The sequence below is a fragment of the Phalaenopsis equestris genome, unplaced genomic scaffold, assembly GCF_001263595.1.
Source record: "Phalaenopsis equestris unplaced genomic scaffold, ASM126359v1 Scaffold000002, whole genome shotgun sequence".
NCBI lineage: Eukaryota > Viridiplantae > Streptophyta > Magnoliopsida > Asparagales > Orchidaceae > Phalaenopsis > Phalaenopsis equestris.
The window spans coordinates 19385392-19394046 of NW_018164444.1; positions in this window are offsets into that span (position 1 = coordinate 19385392).

The following is an 8655-nucleotide window of genomic DNA, read 5'->3' on the forward strand; positions in this document are numbered from 1 at the left end:
TAAATAGGGCGATCTGTTATGATCCGTTTTAAGGGCTGCGTGGAGGATTTACGGGAGATTTAAGATTTAATCTAAATTGACCCCATCTGGATACTTAATTTTTTGGATTTACTTATTTTTGATTTCACTCATTCTTGAAGGAAATCCCAGATTTAGTAAATTCGCCGGATTTAACTGCTTTAGTGGAACAAAGCCATCAAAGGGAGGTTTAAGATTTAATTTTAGCCTGCAAGGGCCTCAAGTTGCCATTTCTAGCGCTTGGCAAGCCTCACCACAATTCCCTCTGGTAAGGTTTCAGGTTATGATACATGGATCCTTCTATTAAGGAGACATCTGAGTTAAATAATAATAACAAAAAAGGATAAATTTATCTTAAATTAGTGAATTAAAAATTTTTTAGAAAGTATTTTTTGGTTGTACATATAAAATATGTCTGCAAGAATCTCAAGAAAGATGAACGGTTTAGGAGGAAGAAATGACTGATCGAACATAGCTGATTGACGATTGTTACAAGCTAGAGGGGCCTTGTCGGGTGATCGATGAAACGTGTCAGGAGATTCCCATAGAGCAGTGATCAACGCTCAGGACGATCAAGAAAAAGCTTCTTTTCAGATTAAATATCGATTGGGTCTAGGCTTACTAGACGATCGACGAACTATTATCGATTGAATCAGTTCTCTGATCTTATTACATTTGGATAACTTTGTATTTACTAAAAAGTCTTTCTGAAAAGTCAATGACCAGTGAACTAATATATAATGAGATCTATGCCTCTAAATAGGAGGTTTATGATATGAATAAAAGTCAGACTCTCTTTACTATTCTTAAATGTACTCTCTCTATATCTCTCTCTCTCCTACAGAATGCTCTAAACCTTGGGCGTGTTACCCGAACATTCCCAGATTCAATATCCTTTAAGGTGCGGCGAGCGTGGAAACATGTCGTCAACAAGCAGAGGAGACTCGCAACAACAAGGAGAATCAAGTCAGAAGAATGTGGTGGAAGCAACATGCACTAGGGAGTACATGGAAGAATTCGTTCAACAAGGCCTGCAAGATTTGAGAATTCAGATCACCAACCAAATGTCGGGACAATTTCCGGAGGTGCTCAGAGCTGTGGCTGCCTTAGGAGCAATCCCAATCCCAGAAGGAGAACTGGCTCAACGAGGAGCGCTAAATCCCCCGCAAAGAGTACCACTAGTAAATAATGGTGGAAGAACACTCCACCTATAGGAGAAGCCTGACGACGGGTTGTACCAATATAGCGCGGGATCAGCCCATGTTGAGGAGAGGAACTGACCATCGCGGATCAAAGCATGGAGGCAGCCGAAGAATGCCTTCTCTCTACAAATCTCAGGAGCTGAACCCCCGAAGAAGTTCAAGATGTTTGTCTTAGAATCATATAATGGACGGTCTTATCCTAACAACCATCTTGCGTCGTTCGAATTGTAGATATGCCTGTTCAAAATTTATGATGCTCTAAAGTGTAACCTTTTCTTCACAACATTGAGATCAACAACACTAAGATGGTTCGATGGGTTCCCCATGGGGGTAATCAATTGTTTTGCGACGTTCTTGAGACTCTTTCTATCACAGTTGGTCAGTGTTGTGAGGCCTAAGAAGAGAGCTTGATCTTGTTGCAACTGATGCAGGGAGATAACGAGAGCTTGCGATCATTTATCGCACGTATCCAGAGCGAAACACTTGATGTCAAAGATCTAAAACCCGATATGGTCCAACCTGCATTAACACAAGCAGTGAAGTTGGAAAGATTTCGTTACGACCTCGAACTCACCGAACCACAGAGGTTGGCCGAACAGTTGGAGATGAACAACAAGTACATCGTCGCCTGTGAAAATGCCCAAGAACCCGCCGAGCAAAGATACCATAAACAACCATCGCAAGATAACGAAAAACAACTCTACAAAGCACACGACCGACAGTACTCCCACGCTACGAGAACCGCAATGTTAACAACCCCATCCATCATCACGAAGATCAAGGAGGCATGTAGAGGCCCCACATCAACGATACGTTGAACCACCACCAATACCATGATTTTTGTGTAGCTCCTTTCTTTCAAAAGTTCTCGATGTAATGAAGGAATTTATTTTTTACATACATAGTATCCAACAGGTCTGGGCTTAAAATTTCAAAATCTCTCGAACAATATTTTATTCGCTTATTTTTTATACTCGTGGAACTGATGCTGTCGTGCTCCGGGAACTAATATTGTCACACTCGAGGAAATGACACTGTGAAAAGAGACTTATGGGATGTATCGACACCCTTCTAAGCTCCATGAGGGATGCATAACTGATTTTCCTGCGCCCACATTACAAAGATTAGCACTATGTTAAGCTCCATGAGGGATGCACAACTGATTTTCCTGCGCCCACATTACAAAGATTAGCACTTGACAATGACAAGCGTTGCGTGGGGTCCACAAACGATCGTCCTACTCGCACATTACAAAGTTAGCACCCGACAGTGACAAGCTCCGCGAGAGGTGCGCAACCGATCGTCATGCGCCCAAATTATAAAGTTAGCATCCGCAAGCGACAAGCTCCCGAGGGATGTTTGACGATCATTAGAGGCCTATGGGACGTATCGAAATCCAACAACGACAAGCTCCGCGATGAGTGCACAAAAAATCATTTTGCGCCCATGTTATAAAGTTAGTAGCTGATAGCGACATGCTCTACGAGCGGTGTCTAACGATCGTCAGAGGCCTATATGATATATCGACACCCGACAACAACAAGCTCCGCGAGGGGTATGTGAACGATCGTCCTATGCCCGAATTATAATGCTAACACCCGCCAATGATAAGCTCCGCCAGGGGTGTGTAAATGATCGTCCTGTGCTCAAACTATAACATTTACACCTGACAACGACTAATTCCGCAAGAGGTGTGTGGATGTTGCCTATAAAAAGTAGGTCAGAGCATTTCTAATGCACATAGAGGCATACCCTCGCCTTGCTAACTAATAATGACATGAAGAAATTACTCGTAAACTAGAACAGTCATTGAATACAAGAAAGAAAACGCAAAGAACTAAACCCTCTGTTTTCAAAAAAACTCATTGCACAATAAATTATGTTTATAGTAAATAAATTATAAAATTTTCATACAAGCGCATGTAAACCTAAAAAAAAAATGTGAAGCTAAGAAGAGATCACTCGTCAGCTTTGTACATTCGAGGATTCCCCAACACCCTCCTCGATTTCTTCAGCTTGCTTGGCGTCGTCTAATTTCCCATCTGTGATTTCTATTCTCCATCCTCTGAATATGAAAAAAATGTGCCAAACTCCTTAATGTCCCGCTATTTGGGATCGACCGGTCCATGTTTCTCAAACCTCTCTATAATAAGAGATGTGCCAACCACAATCTGGCTGAAGAGGCCCTCAACATGCTCATTCCGAGTGATAATAAATAAAACCTTCTTTTTCAACTTTTAGTGCTCTTTAAAAATGGTCTCATGTTTCTGAGCCTCCAACTTCCTCCGCTCCACAGATAGTTTCAACCCTTTCCTCGACAATAGTGGCTGTTCGCCTTAATTTTTCTATCTGCAAGGCATCCCTCTCAATTTTCCCTTGAGCCCGATCCAAAAGTATCCTCAGGAAATGTGAAGCCTCCCATGCAAGAAAATGATACCGATTGATCGCATGATACATTCTCGCCTGTTCATCGTTCTCATGTACGCAACGAAGGTAGGCGACAAAAAAGTCTCCATCAAAGTCAATGGGTAGTCCCCATTTAGGGGTAAAAGAATTTTACTAAGTCTCTCTATCAAGAAGAGCGTAGTTGCCTCTCGTCAAAACTCCAACTCCTCGGTCATGAGAAAAGGACCGTTCAGGACGGATTCCTTGCCTTTCCTTCCGAGAGTATCCTCCTCCACACCCACAGCGACCCTCCTTTCTTCCTCCGGCCTAATCCATATGGGAGGAGCATGGGGCCTGACTACTTTAGATTTGCGCTAACCGAATGCTACCACTTTAGTAAGGCTTAATAAAGAGGTTGATTAAACTAATGATTAAATATTAATTAATTAATCTTTAATATGTAACCAAACCATTAATTAAATATTAATAATGGTATTAAAAATGTTAAATAATTTAACATTAATTCCATTTAAAACTTTGAAAAATCCTAATAATCAAACCATAATACCGAAAATGTAATTGTAATAATACAATAATAATGAAAATTAAATATTTTGAATAATCTTTTCATTTTTTGGAATAAAAATATTAATTAATTAATTAATTAGACTTTTAAATATGCATAACTTTAGTATATATGGAAAGTTAGGAATTTGTAGAAATTATACGAATTTTTAATGATTTACTTAAATTATTTCACTAAGAAATGTTCAAAAAAGCAAAATTTATTTAAATAATTTCAAAATTTCATCATAAGCTACACTGGTGGTCTCACACTATTGGGCAAAATCACATTAAAATTAGAACTAATTTATTGCAAATGTCAATTGATATCTTTAAAAACAATTAAACTAATTAATAAAATCCAATAAATTAATTATTAAATATTAACCCTAAACCCTAAACACGCAAACATCACTACAATTATTCCAATAAACCAAAAAAAAAAATGAAATTTTAACCAAATGATTCTTAATCCAGAAATAAAATATTAAACTAAAATATTTTAATAATTAAAATATATATTTTTTAATTTAAACTTCAGAAATTAAATTAAACCTTATGACATTCATAACTTGCCCATATAAAATCTAATTAATTTGAATTTTAATAGGAAGGTTGGGATGTTATTTCAAACCTACTAGAAATTTTCATGAATTTTTAACTTTAAATTTTATTTAATCAACACATTTAAAACAAATATTAAATAATAAAAAGGTAAAAAATTATAATATTTTTAGAGATTAAGACTTTGATATCTTATAACTTCAAGGAGTGATTTTATGATAATAAAAGGTCTTTTGGTTGTAATTTTGATTTTTCTACTTAAATAAGATATATACATAATTTAAAATTAAGTGAAATCTAAGGTTAATTAATACACCCAAAGCTTAGGCGTGGGCCTTAGAGTCTTACTGCACATGGGAAGGAGTATCATAGCAATCAAATTAAAATAATCAATTAGCTTAATTGAATACTAATCTCACCTAAAATCTTAAGCAAACATAAACTAATTCTAATATAAACTAATCAAACTACACAAATTCAAATAAAACCTAAAATATTTAAAACATCAAATTCCAAACTCTAAATTACAATCCAACTTACTGAACTAAATTAAAACTCACTAAAAAACACTCAAGTTGGGTACTTATCTTAATAGGGTCAGAGAAGTATGAAAAACAAAGCATACTAGTCATAGAACTCTTTATAATTTGAAGAAAATCTTAAAAAAAAAGGATAATTTAAAATAGATTTCTAAAATATTAATCATTTAAACTAGTGCCACCCATTGATAAAAGTTAAACCTAAAACTCTAAAATTTAAATTTAAATATAGTGATTAGATTATCCTCTCCTGATTAGGCATAAATACATTAGATGGATTGCGAAGTCACCAATTCTAGACTTTGGTTAGAGTGATTGATTTTGTGATTATGATTTTGTTTGCTTTGCTCTGATGTGTTGTCTTACCATTTAGAGTGGATATAAGTGTGGTTGTTTTGTGCAGACTAGATGTTAGGGTCTTATTTCATGATTAACACTATTTTTTTATAGATGGTTGTACTAATTATATAAAAACAAAAGCAAAATAAAACTAAACTATAAGATTATTTTGAAGTTACTTTCCCTATGCACCCTGTTGACCTCATTTTTGTGAGGATTTCTACACTCCTCATGGGAACTTAGCACTTAACCTTACGGTCTCCTGGTAACCTTGTTGAATTACCAAAGAAGGAATTCACCCACATTAGACATCGTATCAAGGATATGCTCACCTAGGGCTTCATGAGATCAAGCCTAAATCCTTAACCCCCAATTGAGATTGGTTAGGGTTTGACATGATGGAGGCCCAAGTTGACTCTTTGTGAGCAAAGGAAGCCCTGGGTTACCCATGAAACTTAAAACTTTAGGAATACCTTATGGAACCTACAAATCCCACGACACCAAAATTTCCTAAGGGAAGGAGCATCTATCCAAATTGATTCTTGGCTCCACCTAAGGCCTTCCCAACCTCAATTACTATGAAATTGACATGAATTACACCAACCCGATCTAGAAAAACTGAGAACAGCAAGGATGACTAAAGCTCATTTGAGCCCAAGTTGACTTGGGCCAATTACAAGGCAGTTAGACCCATCGCATCAAAATATAGCTTGGCTCAGGGTGGTCTAGGCCCGAGACCACTTAAGAGTCAAATTTGCCTTAGGGAAGTGGACTTTATAATTAACCTAGGGTGTATAGCAGTACCCAGCCACACCGACATTTTTTATTATTTATTTGTGCTTGACTTGTATTATTTAATTTGATTTATACTTTAAAAATGCATGCTTTCTCTAGGTTTATTTATGTGGACTTAATGCATAGGATTAGCTTGAATATTTCTTGTTAGTTTGTTAAGGTAAAATAAATATTTAACCTAACCTAAAAACTTTAATTAATTTTTTTAGAAATCAAATAAAAATAAAAATCACATTTTTTAGGACAAAAAAATTATCTAAAATTAATTAGAAACTAATAGGTGAGACTGAACTAATCTTCAAACACTTTCTCATTGCACAGAGAAAAGGGTTCTGACTAATAAAGATCATGCCATTATAAAATAATAAGTTTTAAAATGCAAAATTTTACAATAGTATGGTGCATTCATATATGAGTCACTTGATGACAATAGGGTGTCACTCTTAACATGCATATGGCTAGAAATATATTTTTAAAAGTGTACTTGGTTATAGCTGACTGGTTTTTTCATGTAGCTTATAAGTCTAAGAGACTTAGGCTAGAGTTTCTTCATAAAAAGGAGTGAAGTAAAACCTCAGGGAGACATCCGCCATTGACCATTGTTATTGTTTTCATCATTGACTATCACCTTTTGTCGCCACTCGTCACTAGCCGCTAGTTGCCCTCGATTGCCCACTTGTCATCGGCATTCAACCATTACCGCCATTGCAAGTTTGTCACTAAAGTGAAGTAAAACCTCAGGGAGACATCCGCTATTGACCATTGCTATTGTTTTCATTATTGAGTATCAGCTTCTGTCGCCACTCATCAGTAGCCACTAGCTGCCCTCCATTGCCCACTTGTCATCGACATTCAACCATTACCGCCATTGCAAGTTTGTCACTACCACGTCTTGTTGTTTGTAAAAGAGCCTTGCATTTATTCATTTTACTTCAAATCCAACAAAAAGATCATGCATTTGCTTACATTACTTTTCAGTTGCAAATTATTAAAATATAATATATGAAATGTCACATGCTCTGGACATGAATTGAATGTATAACAAATTAAAAAGTTAAGTCTGAAATAAATATTACAAGGAATTACAGTAAAGCAAGTTTAAGAAATCAACCATACGGCTGGGATGCGACCAAAAAAACACCTATTTCTGAGAAAGATTGTTTAGCAGACTGTTCTTAGAAAAGAACATTAACCTTGCTCAAATCAGAAAGACCTAACTAGAGCTGTGGAAAAATAAATTATAATTGCCGATCGAATGCACCTAGCCTTAGCTCAGGTTGGGAGGGAAAATGTGTCAAATTAAGCTTAATTTAATGGCATAATCAAATTAGAGCTTGAACTCGAGTCAAGCTCATATGGCACGCATGAGATCAACTCGGTAGAAGAATATTGAGCTTGAACTCGACTTGTGATGACAAAAACCCTAAAAGTCCGCAAGCAGGAGCTTTCTGTAAATGACATTGAAGGTGAAGTATAAAACTTAAAGTTGACGCTAGGATCTTGTTGGCATAGGCATTGATAGCATTAGTGAGGAAGTCATGATAGGAGCTCATTGGAGAAGATATCGATGGACCCAACAAGAAAAATATTGTGAGAGCTTGTTGGACGACTAATCAATAGGACCGATAATGAACTCGCAACAAAATCTTGCTAGAGAAGATATCGACGAGACAAATGACATTTGCAGAAGAAAACAGTATACGTTGAGTAGAGACAAAATGAGACTTTGTTAAGTTCGATCTTAGCACCGAATCTCATCTAACTCAAATATGAACTTATTTAAACCACGGGTTATGATTCTAACTCGATCTTAAGCGCAAAACTCAAGAAGTTGGACCAGCAAGTTGGTTAATGTGTCGAATTCAAGTCGATTTATGAGTTAACTTGGCTCACTTATGCCCGCCAACTTAAATTCAACATCTAGATAGTCCAACCAAAACTTGTGAATCAATAGCCGCATGATTAACGGCACAAAGTGAAAATATTTCCGAAGTGGCTATTAATGGTGCACTAACACTTAGTAGGACTCAAGAAATTATAATATTCTTTTAAATTATTCAAACGATTAATAACATATTGTCCTGTATTATATATAGAACCAAATGTCAAATCACAGCTACACGACTGTTCGTGCTATTTGCCTAGCTTGCACTGTATGCTTATTTATGTCTCCTTATTCAACTATAATGTAGATGGACTATTTTCTTAACATTTTGTACTGTAAACGTGGAGATCTTATTTGTCCTTGG